Genomic DNA, 14529 nt, shown 5'->3' with positions numbered 1-14529 from the left:
TTTTGCAATTATTACACCAATTTTTATTACTTTCAACAAACAAATAATTGACACTACTACTCTGACAATATTTCACTGTTTGTTTTGAGAAACATTCAACTGTTACTTTAAAAACAAACATAACATTTCACGAAACATGAGTGATTTTTATATTGTGTTTATTAATTTAAAAATATTTTGTTAATTGTATAAAATAGTTAAAGATATAAATAATTCAAGTAATACATTTGACGATTGTTTTTATTCAATATTTACTACACATTACTTCACTATTCTCAATAGTTAACACTTCAATATGTAAAATGCGTAGTTTAAAACTGCGTTACCTATTGGAGGTATATGATTACCTAAGAATTGGGTTTTCTTTATTATGCTTTGTTAATACTGAACACAGAAGAAGATGTAAAACTACATCTGCTTCCAATGCATGTGTGTGTGGGACACAATGAATTCATAAACTACTACTCGCCGGGTTAGCTTCGAAAGCAAATATAACATAATTATAAATTTAGTGAATATAATTCAATATAACAGGGAAAACGTTCAGGCTATCAGTAAAAGTTCATGACAGGGAACTATATATAAATTACTCCAAACGGTGTTCACTGGTCTGTGGGGAAACTTCTTTCTTTTGTAAACCGCATTTGTTGCTTTACTGCATTGCAAACTTAGGATTTAGTGTGAATTAGTACCTACATATGCATGTAAAAGTGATTGTTGAGTTAGCGGACTAGTCTTTGAAATTCTTTTTATGCCTCACTATATGCTGCTGAGCAGTGATTTTCTCAGACTTTCACTTAATTACGTTTTCCATGTTCTGCTGAATTTGCTCTCAAAAGTTTCATTAAATTATTATACACTATGTCGATGCTAGTGGCGAGCACCTATTAGTCTTAACCAATCACAGAGTATTGTATGTTTGTGACATGCAGTAATACTTATTACACTTACTTTTCACTATATGTTTATTATATATAAATTTAAGTTATTTATAATAAATAGTTGTATACGAAACTGTCAACAGTGTAGTTACAAAAAAAATGAACTGTCTTTTAAGACACATATGCACATGCCTTAGACCTAAAAATCTTCTAAGCATTCTTCCAAAATATATTAGCGACATTACGTTTATACAATGACGAAATTAAATCACACAAAAGATCAGTGTAATAAAACTCAGAATGTAGAAACTGTTGAGAATGCTCAAGTTCTCAATGGGGAAAAAAATCTACTATAACACTTAAGAATACAGTACACGAACCAGAAGACTTTAGAAACCTTGCTATTGGATGATGTTCTTTGAGCCACCTTACAAAAGTGACCATCTTCTTTGTAGTTGCATAGAAAGCTTCATTAGTCCAATAAATGGCCATCTTTGGGGAGCCCTATTACAAATTTTCTGGTAATGAATCTCTCAAAAGCTTGGGAAAACTTCAGAATGTAAAACGACCACATAAAAACAGCACAAATGAAAACATGAGCAATGTTACCATTAAGTGTTGTTGGCAGTTTTATGATACACTTTCTTAAAAAGGTGTGCAACATATGTTGACCCAGAAAAAACAAAAACTCTCTCAGTGTATATATATATATGTGTGTGTGTGTGTGTGTATAAAGTACAAAACTGTATACCACCCTTTCTCTCTTGCAAACTTCCTAATCATCAGGTTATTAGTAGAGAGAATCCAATTTTCCTAATTCAGTCAGAAAAGGGTTTGTGTGTATGTGTAAAAAAATCAATGCCAGCCTTAAGTAAAAGCAAGACAGATGATTGCTTGGAGCTATGCACAGATAAATTTAAAATAATGTTTAAAACTGAAATTTATTTCTTAATTTTATCACTTGCAAAAGTGCAACTAAACATGTGGTCTTTACCCCTTTCAAATAACGGTTAAGCACTTGAGTCATTATTCAAAATTATGAGAGTCAAGTCACCCTATATATTCTCACTTGCACACAACTTATTAATATATTATGTAATCTGATTATCTTGCTGCATGGGGCCTTACATTTACTAAGGCTGGCACTGGAGATTATATTAGTTCATTTATTGTCTATATCAACAAATTATTTAACAAAATCATGTATACAAAGAACTTTTCATTATCACAGAGTTACAATAAGTTAACTGAAAATGGGGTATACAGCAAAATCAATCACAGAAACCAGTAACATAATGGACATAAATGTGTTACAACAAAAGAAATGACTGGCAATGCACCAAAGGAAACAATGTAAGTTACATTTCAGTACTATAATACAAAAAACTACACACTGGTTTAAAAAACATATTGATCTATTTCTTAAAGGATTATGTCAAAATGAGAAAAAGTTTTATACATTTACCTTTTTAATAATACATTCATTTTTTTTATTATTGTACATGAGTCTTTCCATGGAATTTTTGCTTCATAACTGCAAAAGGAATTCTGTTTCACTTAGTAGTTTCTTGTCCTTTGCACTAGCTATTAAAGAAGAGTGACACCTGGCTACTTGTGTTCGAAATACCAAATATATTGAACTTCATTTCAAAACATGAAAATACATGTACACAGATGTTGAAACAAAATTGTAACAAAAATGAAAGCTACGGCGAATAAAAATGGAATAAAGGCCCTGCCCCAGTTCTGTGTTTCTGTACAGTTGTCTAATGTTCAAGAATGACTTGGGTTTTAAATGCATTTAGAAGAAAGCTGAGCACAAGAGTATAAAATGATTTTGCATTTTAGTTTCTTAAATTTCAGTATCTTAAATTCATTGAAAAGTTGTCAGAATCTTGAGGTTTAAATATTCATAGTCTTTAGGCTATTCAACTTTTCAATGAACAATATATATATATACACCAAATGTTAAACCTTTTACAATGACAATCATATGCAACAGAGAGTTTGTGAGAAAAGTCTGAAAAAAATACTATATTAAAACCAGAAAATTTTCAAAATAAACTTTTGCTTACGTGGTGACACAATAGTAATGAACAGGTTCGATGTATGAAAAAACACTATGCTGCCCAGTTATTTGGTTTCATATAAACATGGGTAAATCAATATAAGATATTTCACAGAGGACATGAATCAATGAGGATAATGATATATGAGGTCTTCTGAAGAGTTCTGATAAGTTTTGTGCAAATGAATTCTGTACATTCCATCAAAATGTGCACTTTGTATACAATACACATACGAATGATGAAGGCATTTGATGGACTGCATATTTGACATGAAACCCAAAACACAACTGTCCGCTAAGAAGGGGATTATACACCACTCGTACATACACGTAGTGACCCTGGAAACTATATGAGGTCATCAATAAATAAGTTACCTCTGTGGTGATTTTCCCACACCCTTTGTTACTCCTCCAGTCAAATAAGATAAAACAGTCATTACACATATACTTACACACAAAGTTTTAGAATAAAAACTATTGTTTTTTACAATGGCAGGGATGACCCACGTTTCAGTAGTCTGTATTCCCACAGTTAAAAATGTTTATACATTCAAAATCATGAAAATGTTCATCTTATGCATAATTACAGAATCAATAATTTTTGTCATGTATGCAACTTGTTCTTATATTTCATAATTAATCTAAACCATAAATTATTAACACCACTCAATTCACTCATAATAGTCAGGATCACTTCCAGAGTCATCATCTGATCCAATTATTCTCTTACGTTTTCTTTTGTGTTTCTTTTTCTTTTCCTTTTTTACAACTGTCTTTGACTTATGCCGTGGTCGGTTATTTGTTAAAGATCTGTTTCTTGGTGCCACGGAACTGTTTCTTGTTTGTTCACTAGAAGAAATTGCTAACCCTTGTTCCGTCACAACTGAATTTTTGTTTTCATCGGTGTTAGAAACACCACAAACTTGTGACACCAATGAACGACTACCAGTTGCTGTTTCATCATCATCATCATCACTAGGGTCAATAGTAAGCATGAGTTGTTTAAAATCTAAATACTGTTCTACTAACTTTCTCTTGTCACTATCTTCACAACATGAACTTTCCTGCTTATGAGAACTAATAAATTCAATAACAGAGGTGGGTTTAAATCTTACTGCAGTTTTTCGGTTCATAGATTTTTCATAAATTTTTGCTGATTCATTAGGTGAATACTGTTGAATCTTATTGTCAGTAAAACTATACATATCTTTAAGGGTTTGTTTGATAAAAAGAAGTAAAAGACACCCTTGAGATGCTGTTATACACTCCTGTAAAATTGTGGTATCTTCTGGAAGACGTTTATGTAATGATTCAAAGTCATCCTCCTCCTCCTCATCATCAAAACAAGTTTCTCCATCCTCAGAACTAATTGGTGGATTTTTTCCCGGCAAAAGGTGTTCACGGAAAGTTTGCAACAAATTAGAACCTGAGACAGAAAGCATCACATCAATGTGATGAATGACAAATAATGGTTCATCCTGTGCCAAATATGGAAAATAAACAATATTATCTGCAACATACAAAAGTTCAGACAAAGGAGTTTTAGCCTGTTCATCAAAAAGCTTTAATAAAGACATTACAAATGCTCGGCGATTTTGACGAGTACTACGAATCACCGAGTATAAAAAGCCATTGCGGCTTACTGTAGGCTCTGCCATACGAAAGCCACGAATCAATTCCTTTGAATCTTCCATAAGCAAGTAAAGCATCTTATAAGAAAGCCTTACTCCAGCCAAGGCTTTCATCTGAACAAAGCCAGGATATCTTTTCTCTATTTCTTGAAGAAGTTGGTCTGCTTTTGTTTTAATTACTTGTTCATCATCTGCACCCATACAAATCAAATAGGGCACAACTTGGACTGGATGAACTAAGCCTTGGCTCAAAATTAACTGAACTACATGGAGGGCGGCTTTGCGAACACCAACTTGTAAGTGAAGAACAGATTCCAAGACTTGTTTTAAATAGATCTGTATAACAGTGCTTGCCATGCCAGATGTTACATCTCCCATTTCTTTAAGATCTTCAGATTTGGCAACTTTGCTCCACTCTGCATCTTTTTGAATCATCTGTGCTTCTTCTTCTAATAGATAATTAGTAAGATTCTTTAACACCTGACATTTCATGTTAGCAGGAGCACCAGGACTTGTTAATAAATAATGATAGAGATCCTTAATTTCTATTCCAAGCATCAGATCATAATGACGAATCATCATGAACCCAAGGCCACTCAAGGCCTTATGACGAATATCTTCATCACCTTGCTGTGCAAAATATATCATAACATTAAAAACCCGGTTTTTGACTGATTCTTGTATGGGATCTATTGAAGTTCCTTCTAATGATCCAAAGTCAAAATGTCGACAGAACAGTCCAACAGTAAAAAGTGATCTCAACAACTTAGGTCTCTGTTGAGCTAGTAATAGATTTTCTGGATTCTTTTCATGTTCTTTTTTAAATCCCAATAATACAATAAAAAACTTCTGGAAACAGTCAAGAACCAGTTGATAGTTTTTTGTTACATGGTTGACAACAGAGCCCAAACAACTGACACAACTTGGTAAAATTAACATTCCATGACGAAGGATAAGTTTTACCATGTCCTCTTCTACTTGTGCCAAGAAAGACTCACTAGGATGTTCAATGAGAGGAATCACTAATTCTAGAGATCTTGCTACATTCTGCAATACAAGATAATCAGCTTGGGTATTGCATCTCATACTGAGGTATGGCTGAATAGTAGTAGCATGTGGAACAACTAAATGTGGTTGAATCTTGCTGAAGAGGTACAACGTGTTGAAACATGCAACCAGGTGTTGACTTGCTCCTGTTGACTCCTCTCCTTTTAATGTTCCTTCTAATTCCAAAACATTGTCAACAACACAATCCACAATTTGTTTACAAGATTTCAAAACAGTTTTGTAACCACTGTCATCTTTATTTTTCAGTAAATTAGTCAACAACTGCTCAAACCATTCCAGTCCAATCTCCTTACAAGCAGCTACAACATGAGTAATATTTCTTACCTTTTGAACTATTCTATGAGCTTGTCTTTCTGAAACTGGAGTAAACCACATATTTTGAAAAACTTCTCCAACAAGTTTTTTTATTCCTTCTTCATCATTAACTCTTCTTATCATCTTTACACATATCTCTGGTATTTTGGGAAAGTCAGGCTGTTCTAAACAAACATCTTTTAAAATTTTTATAACTCTTTTTCTAACACTAACCCCAGTATCTAAGATACGATCAGTCAGCATGTCATAGTACTTATGAGTAAGTTCTGGACGGATTAAGATAAATTTACCCACCAAGTCAACTGCAGCTTCCCTTACACTAGTAGACTGGTCAAGAAGACGACCATGGACTCCTCTCTGCATATCTGGACGAGCCAGTATACCAGGATCAGCTTCAACTACTAGTGATAAGCACTTCATTGCTTTGGTCCGTACAGCTACAGCTGTTTCATTCAGTACTTTTAGTATTTGTGACAAATATATATCGAAGCTTTGAGAAAAAGGTCTTCTACAGGCTAGAAATCTTGATATGAGTTCAGCAGTGCTATAATCAATTAACTGTTCATCATTCATGTTTGAAATTCCATAGCTATTAGTTTGTAAGACTGACAGGAGAAACTTTTTTCGATCTTCAGCAAGAGCTAGTCTTTTTAACTCAACATCTTCTTTGTCTGGATCAGGTTTGGTTTCTTCTTTTTCCACAGGAAGTTCATCTTCTTCATTATCCTCATCATATGTGTAATTTGACATTTTCTTGTTACGATGTCTTAGAGTTTTTGAGCCCCCACGATTTACCTTAGTTGGGCTTACTTCCCGTTGTTGTTGTCCAACTTCTCCTTTTGCTTTAAGGGGGCTCCTATCAGGTTTTATTTCTGCTGTTGCATCTCTGTACCATTGAGCAATATAAAAGCACCTTGCAAAGAGCAGAGCTGGGTCACTTTCCACATTCTCATCAAGATAATCCAGCAAAGCTTTTTGTAGTATTTGTGTTTCATCTTTTTTTATGATTTTATTTTTGTTCTTCTTTTTACTTTTTCCATGACATACTGAGTCAATGTATTCAGCAGAATTGTTTTTCTCTATTTGCTTAATCACTGCTTCTAGGGTTTCTTTCTTCAGTTGGCTTGTAACAGCATCTTTACGAAGTCGAGCAGCAACCACACCAAGGTAGTCTAAAGAAGCTACACGTTGAGACATGTCCAAGGATTTATTGCTAAATGTCTGTACTAACAATCTGCCTAACAAGCTCAATAACAACTCTGAAGCTGGCCATTCAGGTTTATTTACTGTACTTAGAAGGTCTTGTACAAAGTTTTCAAACAAAGGTCTATAATCCATTTCTTCATTTTTAGTCACACATTTTTTTAAGAAAACAGACAAGAAATTTACTGCTGTTCTCACAGCTGCTTCATATGATGTTACAATAAGAAGATCCTTCTCAACAGAAATAGCACCTACCTGCTGATCACTTTTTTTGTTGTTATCAGTATCATCCTGAAAAATGTATGGTTCTTGCTTTTTTTCCTTTTCTGCTTCAGGTAGATGTGTGACACTATGAATCAGTTGCAAAACTAAAGCAGTCAACATTTGTATGCATTCTTCAGAATTCAATCTATAGTTCCTGAGGCTACGTTTACTGGTAGGAAGTCTAGCAATTGATGCTAATATGTCTTCCAGTATAAGCTGTCTGTGTTTCTCATACTTTGAAAAAACTGATGTTACTAGACGAAGGGCATTCAACTGCAACTCACTCACTCCTTCTACAAAGAATGGACTAACTCCGAGGGAAGAGACATGCAAAATGATGGTGTCAGTAAAAGTTTGAATTTCCATTAGTTCTGCCAATAATCCAACTAACTCATGCAGTTTATTATACAACTGGATAACTGACTTCTCTTTAACTTTGTGAGCATGAGCTCTTTTCTGTTTTATGTTACCAGTGTAACCATCTTTTGATTTAGGGTCAACTCTATAAGCTGGATCAAAAACTGGATATATAGTATTTTGAATTTGAAACTTTGCAAAAAGGACTATTCTTTCAATTACATCTTCAAGAAAAACCTTTTCTGGTACATTTGGAGATGTCATGATATAGAGAGTTGTTAAGGATGAGTCAACACTTCTCATAATCCTCTCCATAGTTAGTTCAAGCCACAATCTAGCCTCATCTTCATCTTGTTCATCCATACTTTGAAAAGGAAGCAATTTTGCACCATCCAAAATATTCCTCTCCAAAATATTAAGCAGTCGGATCAACCTCTCTGGAGGAAAATGATTCATGGCATGAAGAATTTTCAATTTTGCAGCTTCATTGCAAAGATCCATTAACTGAGATTTTGGAATCAGAGCTTCAGCAGGACATTCAGCATCTTCATCAATCTCTACTGTTAAATCTAAATCTTCCATTGAGTCAAAAATTGTGTCTACTGTCCTGGAAAACCTTTGATAGGTATCTGTTTCCATGAGATCTTCAACTGAAAGTTGCTCTGGTAATGGTTCTTTTTTTCAACTTCTTTATTTTGGATTTCTTTTCCTTTAGTAAAAGTGGTGGTAAGGCTGGTGGGGATTCTGGATTCTCTTTTTCGTCAACAGAATAGTTTGTCTGCTGACTAGTTCGTCGCCTCTTTTTAACTCTTTCAGAAAGAGAACTTGAGTAATGAAAATCTTGATTGGACATGTAATCCCATTCTTCATCACTATTATATGCTCTCTTTTGACCTTTGACTCTCTGAGAATGCTTTAAATCTTCTACATTATAATAATGTTTTTGTTTTTTCTTTGGTGATATCAATTCAGAGTTTGAATCCTCAGATTTCCATCTTTTTGAATGCTTAAAAAATCTGCGGGATTGTACAACGTCTTCTTCACCTTTAAGAGTTACCTTACGAGTGAAAGCTTTAACACTTCTCTGAGCAAGAGCTTGCTCTGCATTACTTAATTTACTAAGAATAACAACTGGTTCTGAGGGGGACTTTTGCTGCATCATGGAATCTGGTTCTTTGAAATCTGAAGTACTTAATTTACTGAGAACAACAACTGGTTCTGTAGAAAACTTCTGTTGAGCTACAGTTGTTTGTATTTTAGTTTCACTAAACTTATTAACTTCTGGTTTTAAAGAAGATTTTTGTTGTAATACATCTTTTTGTTTCTTACTTTCACATTCCATGAAATTTTCTGTTCTTATTACTTTGTTATTAAAAGTGGTGTTTTTTTCTCTGAAGCTGATTAATTTGACTACTTCTTGCTGGTCTTGTTTGTTTGATAACTTTACTTGTAAACTCTAAGCCATCTTGGCTGGATATTTGAGACTTTGTACATCTTTGTTTCCCATTTCCACTTTTAAATTTCTCATCTTTACTTAAAATCTGATCATTATGATTACAGTTTTTGGGCCTTTCCACAGATGACAACTGAGTGTCTGATGTGCAATTCATTGCTATATTGTCTTGACACGAACCTTGATCACCTTGGGATATTTGATCTTTCTTATCTGCTGCTGGCATGCTAGATGACAACTGATTTGCAGCCAGTTGTTGTTTTGTGTATGTTAATGATGTGAGACACACATAGGGTTGAGAGTTTGGGTGGAGCATTGAAGAAAGTTTGTTTTTCTCAGGCGAATTTTCTGATGATGTATGGATGAAATTACTTTGCGTCAACTGTTGATGGTGTTCACTGACATGATTACCTGTCCTTTTGTCCCCTTTCACTGGAGACACGTTGACATTATCCTGGCAGTTTACATTGTCATATGACGATACACTAGCTACATGAGAAGTATTTCCAGTGATTGATGATGGATAACATATCTGTTGATTCTGTTCCGAGAGAACAGCTAAATGATTAGTCTGTTCACTGACTGGAGAGACTGTATTTGAATGAGCTGATGACTGTGGGGTAAGAGGAGGGCCATATGGGGAATACACACTATGGGGTGATTTCTGTTGTGACACTGATAATGGGCTATTTTGTACATGAAGTCCATGTCTTGGATCTGCAGCAAAGTACCCTGGACTTTCTTGGGTTTGAAATTGAGGTGAGCTGGAGTGTGGTGTTTGAGATACCACTGATGTTGAACTATATGTTGATTGTTGAGGATACAAAGAACCTGCAATGAATGATGGTTGTACCCACTGAGAACTTCCATGTGTTCCTTGGGCAGTCACATCTTGAGTAAGAAAACCTCTAAAAATTGTAGGATTTCTGGAAAGAATGAATTGAAGCATCTGTGATGCTTGACTACTTTGGGATGTACTTCCTAAGTATCCATCCTTCACTTCAACATGCTCCGTTGAAGCATGACTCAAAGCATCAAATAACAGAGGCAGAAGAACAGCTTCATGGGTACTTAACAGTCTTTGAAACTCTTCACCATCTCTGGGATGAGAGAGAAGGCTCTGGTTGCCATGAGCTCCAGGTAAAGCAACTGGAAGGGGCAGTTCAAGAAGAAGGTCTGTTAAACTTTGAATTCCAGCTAAAGTAGTGATTGGTACACTAGGTCCTTCACTCATCCTGGTCTTCAAGTGGCTGGTGGGAGATCACCACTTACGGAGCATACTGCAGCAAGACTTCACAGTTGATGGTAGCTGCACTCACCTGAAGGATTAGAAGAATAAAAATATTAACATACAAACAATAAATAAGATAAAATAATAAATTCTTATAGATAAAACAAATCATGATGTTACCCAGACACATATACAATACCAAAAATTGTCAAAGTATTATTTCCATGAAAGTATCAAGTGTGATGAAAGAAACAAACATCATTGGAAATGTCTTTAACCAACTTCAAGCATTGATCCATTTAAAGTTTAGTGTTTATGTATACTCCAGTCATATTTTGTATTACATTTAATACTTTAACAGGAACACTACTTTGCAATGCTTGAAATAATGTTTAATATAATGAGAGTTTCAACTAAAATATCAGTATTTTAAATTAACTAACCAGATGAATTCTGGCACAGAGCAAAATACTTATTAGTAGTGGTATAATGAAAGATTATAAGTAACTGTTATACAATGGTAAACTTGTAAAAACATTAAATGTTGCATAAGAAACTATTGTGCAATTTATGATGATGAGAAACCTACTTGAAGTAAAACTGTATATCAGGATGATGCTTTATTTTGGTAAAAATGTTAATACCCAAACCAGCTGTCTTGAGATACGTACTGTGTAATGACGGAATGAAGTCAGAGTACGATTCTAATTAAAATGCTTCATCATTTAAATTTCAACTACACAAAACATGATGTTAAAAGTGAAATGACTATGACTGCTTTAGTTAAGTTTTATGGTGCTTCCATGGCATTTTTTAAATTTCAAATACCTTAATATACTGTAGAGGTTCAGATAACAGGTAACAGTGTACTAATAATTAATTATTCTCAATGCTTTTCTTAACAAGAAAATACTGTATAGAAAATACAGTTCTATTGTTCGTCACCAATCTCAAGTAGGAAAAAAGTTCTTCTCATCTTTAACCCTAAGAAACAGAAAAGATAAAACCCTATCTGAAGCACTTGATAATGTACTGACATTTTTCTCAGCACTAAATACTCTGTTATAAAGCATAAATTTGAAGAAACAACAGGGCTACCAATTAATTTTCCAATGCTTTTTTGATATGAAATCATGGTTTTCAAAGTTTATTGATGTTTTCTTCAACAATAAGTAACAAAACAAATCTGTATTGATATAGCTAAAATTACTTATGATAAGGGATGGTCCCTACTATATTAGATTTTACCTAAAAGAGTGAGAAAATCAAGGAGTTCAAGTGTTTCTGTTTATCACTGGAAGTTGTTCATGTAAACATTAAAGTTTATGAGTTATGAGAATTAAATCTACAGCTATTAAAAGCTATATCTTTCTTTTTATATATCCTGGCTTAGGTTTCATAAACAAGAAGTGGTATTTTCTGTAATTAGTGTAACCATGAGAAGTGAGTAGAAATCATAGAAATGTAAAACTTTTTACATTTCCTCTTTATGGAAGGTAAAAATGCCGAATTTTGCATATATTAATGTTGTGTTTATATGTTACAGAATTAACATGTAGCACTAATGCTACGTGTCTTTTCAACCCCTATATATATTAGGGCAGAGGTTCTCAATCCTTACATGAGTTTCTATTGAGTGATACATGTAAAGGTTGCATGATTTACAGATTACACTATGTTCTATTGAGATAAAATAAATCAGGTAGTCTCAAGGAAAGTTTGAGAACTACTGTGTTAGATAACAACAAAATATAACTGAATTATCATGAACATAATTCATTACTTCAATTAAGAATTCACGTTTTGCCTTTTGTTTATCCCTAAACAACAGCCACTTACAGGTGTTACTCTAAACCATAGGAGTAACCTTAAACAAGAGAACAAAATTAGGCCTTAACACATTTTTTTCTCATAAAACTGGAAAAAAAAACACAAAAGTCATAAAATTGATACAAGATAACAGGCTGCATGGGTTCACACTGATTACATCACTGAAGGTATCTCACATATGGCATGTTTTGTATGAGACAGGAAAATGAAAATCAAGGACAATTTAAATCAAACACAAAGAACGATGCTCTGACCTTGCCAGAATCTACAAGATAATTAGAACTGTTTGACTGTGGGATGGAAATGAATAATCCAGTGACTTGTCTCTGAGACCTGGAAAAGAGAAGCAGACAAAAGTGCAGAAGGAAGAAAATGAGAAATGGGAACAGTGGCAGGCTGAGGCTGTGACAGATGAGAGACATAAGGAAGGAGTGTTGATAAGTAACCTTCACCCTGGACTCCAAACACTTAGACTCTTTTACATATAAAACAGGATCATATAGAGGTCCCCTAGATGAAATCTGACAAGAAGCATCAGCACCCATGAGATCCCAACACCAGAGGAGCCATGTTTGAAGGAAAAGAGAAGTATGCCAACATGAAATATGTATGGCGGCAAACATCCCCCAACAACCCTGCAGGGAAGTGGTGGATAGCTTTGGACAGTAGATGGATGAAAAAGAGGTATCTCAGAAGTATGTATAAGGAAAATCAAAGATAGGAAAATTGGGTTTAGAAAAGTCTCATACAGGCATCAGGGTATAAATCCAACAACTGGATCAAAGACTAAGGTTTGAGAATTGAAAAATGGAAAATCTGAATGATGATATGCCAGAGCATAATTATTTGAAAAACAAAAGAGATTAAGCATGCTGACACTAGAACATAACTGTGCCACATACTGATCAGAAAGATTCTTAATGTCTAGAGATGAAGGAAAAAAAAAACAGGTAGTCAGACAAAGGGGTAAAATGTAAAAAGGAAGGAGACATCAACACAGGAAATTCAGACAAAAGGTAACAAACATACTAGTGACTACATATTTAGAAAGGCTGAAGATGGTTTGAGAGCATCTACAGGGGAAAGATGGGAATGCCTGGCAAGGAAGAAGAGGGGAAAGAGGATATCAAAAACATCATCTTGTTCTCCAACTTCACCAGGAAATGGAATACTGGTCTGGGATCAAAAGACACTACAAGTATAATGAACTCCAATTCACAATGTATTAAGACTGAGACTTCTTCAGCCAAAAGTTGGAGTCTGAACCCTAAGAAACTGCAGGTTGAGTTGCAGTAGTAGTAACAACTGGAGTAGTAGCAGTGACTTGAAATTTAGAATTCATAACTCAACTGAGAAAAGATAACAAAAGAAACAAAGTAGAGTAACTCCAAATTAACTGTAGAAAAAAAAGCAGAAACAATGAAGTTGTTGAAAAAATTTAAAAATCTAAATCAAACACAAGTGAAATTTAATTACATCTTCTCACTACTATTCCAAATCCAGAAGTGAAGTTTGGGTTCTACAGTTTAAAGGGAGCCAGCTGTTGATGGAGAGTTGTTGCTTGTTACAATGCAGCTGTATTGCAGTGGACACATGGGGGTACTTTGGAGCTATCAAGGCTACTGATGAGTGAAATAACTTGTGTATATAGAGGGCAACACTGAATGAGAAAAGCTAATATGCAAGGGGAGGTGATGTTTCTATCTGAAACCAGAGGCATATGTAACTGTTTTGTGATGGAAGTCATGGGAAATAAGTATGTTAAATGTAGTTCACATACCAATCTGCAAAATCTCCTGCAATGGTTGGCACTGAAAGGAAGTGAGATGTTGGGAATGCTTTGGTCTACAAATTTTGGTTGTTTTTCTTTATTATAAAAGAGATCTGTTGACATACATGAATCCTGCTTTGGGTCAATTAGGCAGGTTTCTGTTGGTTGATGTAGATTCTCGTGAGTGGGGGCACGAATGAATAATTGTTCTGCATCCTGAGGTCAAGGATGATGGACCTGAGGAGAAACCAGAAGGCAAAGCTGAAGAAAATGAACCTGGATAGTCACTGGAAAAAATGGCAGGGGCAGCAGGAGTAGATGCTGTCTTGTCAAACCAACTATCCATTGAGGTCCAAAGACTTTACATGATGTGAAAGAGACTTTGATGGAGGCACAGAAAGTGCTATCTTCACACCCACTGTAGGAGTGAAACACAGTGTTGCAGCATAAGTAGGGT

At 34.6% G+C, this 14529-nt stretch overlaps 1 pseudogene across 1 annotated transcript in view; it reads right to left on the bottom strand.

The window, feature by feature from the left end:
- The window catches only part of LOC143252060 (nipped-B-like protein pseudogene), a 35162-nt pseudogene continuing 20633 nt past the window's right edge, over window positions 1–14529 (bottom strand). Inside the window, exon 4 of the transcript XR_013028807.1 lies at window positions 1–10559. The product of XR_013028807.1 is annotated as a nipped-B-like protein pseudogene (transcript). The remainder of the gene's footprint in view (window positions 10560–14529) is intronic.

The sequence above is a fragment of the Tachypleus tridentatus genome, chromosome 6 (assembly GCF_004210375.1).
Source record: "Tachypleus tridentatus isolate NWPU-2018 chromosome 6, ASM421037v1, whole genome shotgun sequence".
In the NCBI taxonomy this organism is placed as follows: domain Eukaryota; kingdom Metazoa; phylum Arthropoda; class Merostomata; order Xiphosura; family Limulidae; genus Tachypleus; species Tachypleus tridentatus.
This window is presented reverse-complemented; position numbering and strand designations above follow the sequence as displayed.